Source organism: Arachis hypogaea, chromosome 6 (genome assembly GCF_003086295.3).
Source record: "Arachis hypogaea cultivar Tifrunner chromosome 6, arahy.Tifrunner.gnm2.J5K5, whole genome shotgun sequence".
NCBI classification, from domain to species: Eukaryota; Viridiplantae; Streptophyta; class Magnoliopsida; order Fabales; family Fabaceae; genus Arachis; species Arachis hypogaea.
Genome location: NC_092041.1, coordinates 79,700,660 through 79,702,204, shown reverse-complemented (window position 1 = coordinate 79,702,204; position 1,545 = coordinate 79,700,660). Strand labels below are relative to the sequence as shown.

The 1,545-nt window shown below is 40.6% G+C and overlaps 1 non-coding gene across 1 annotated transcript; it reads right to left on the bottom strand.

Annotated features, from left to right (window-relative positions):
* Positions 1–640: 640 nt before the first annotated feature.
* On the bottom strand, positions 641–744 carry LOC112700482 (small nucleolar RNA R71). The gene has a single exon (XR_003153392.1). It is a non-coding gene; the product is annotated as a small nucleolar RNA R71 (small nucleolar RNA).
* Between the last annotated feature and the right edge of the window lie 801 nt (positions 745–1,545).

The window sequence follows — 1,545 nt, the reverse complement described above, 5'->3', positions numbered from 1 at the left end:
CTTCTTCAGTCTTCTTCCATTCCTTCTTCTACTAACAACAAAGGATCCTCTTTACTGTGACATAGAGGATTCCTCTTTCTTTTCTTGTTCTCTTCTTTTCTATATGAGCAGGAACAAGGAAAAAGACACTCTTGTTGAAGCTGATCCAGAACCTGAAAAGACTCTGAAGAGAAAACCAAGAGAAGCTAAACTACAACAATCCAGAGGCAACCTTTCTGAAATTTTCGAACAAGAGAAGGAGATGGCAGCCGAACCCAACAACAATAATGCAAGGAGAATGCTTGGTGACTTCACAAAACCAACGTCCAAATTTGATGGAAGAAGCATCTCCATTCCTGCCATTGGAGCCAACAATTTTGAGCTTAAGCCTCAACTAGTTGCTTTAATGCAACAGAACTGCAAGTTTTATGGACTTCCATCTGAAGATCCTTACTAGTTTTTAACTGAGTTCTTGCAGATTTGTGAGACTGTTAAGACAAATGGAGTAGATCCTGAAGTCTACAGGCTCATGCTTTTCCTTTTTGCTGTAAGAGACAGAGCTAGAACATGGTTGGACTCACAACCTAAAGATAGCCTGGACTCCTGGGATAAGCTGGTCACGACCTTCTTGGATAAATTCTTTCCTCCTCAAAAGCTGAGCAAGCTTAGAGTGGATGTTCAGACCTTCAAGCAAAAAGATGGTGAATCCCTCTATGAAGCTTGGGAAAGATACAAGCAGATGACCAAAAAGTGTCCTTCTGACATGTTTTCAGAATGGACCATATTAGATATATTCTATTATGGTCTATCTGATTTTTTCAAGATGTCATTGGACCATTCTGCAGGTGGATCTATTCACCTAAAGAAAACGCCTGAAGAGGCTCAAGAACTTATTGACATGGTTGTAAATAACCAATTCATGTACACTTCTGAGAGGAATTCCGTGAATAGTGGGACGCCTCAGAGGAAGGGAGTTCTTGAAATTGATACTCTGAATGCCATATTGGCTCAGAACAAAGTGTTGACTCAGCAAGTCAACATGATCTCTCAAAGTCTGAATGGATGACAAAATGCATCCAGCAGTACTAAAGAGGCAGCTTCTGAAGAAGCTTATGATCCTGAGAACCTTGCAATGGTAGAGGTTAATTACATGGGTGAACCTTATGGAAACACCTATAACTCATCATGGAGAAATCATCCAAATTTCTCATGGAAGGATCAACAAAAGCCTCAACAAGGCTTTAACAATGGTAGAAGAAATAGGCTCAGTAATAACAAGCCTTTTCCATCATCTTCTCAGCAACAGACAGAAAATTCTGAACAGAGCCCCTCTAATTTAGCAAACTTAGTCTCTGATCTGTCAAAAGCCACTTTAAGTTTCATGAGTGAAACAAGGTCCTCCATTAGAAATCTGGAGGCACAAGTGGGCCAGCTGAGTAAGAAAGTCATTGAAACTCCTCCCAGTATTCTCCCAAGCAATACAGAAGAGAATCCAAAAGGAGATTGCAAGGCCATTGAAGTAATCAATATGGCCGAATGCACAAGGGAGGAGAAGGACGAAAATCC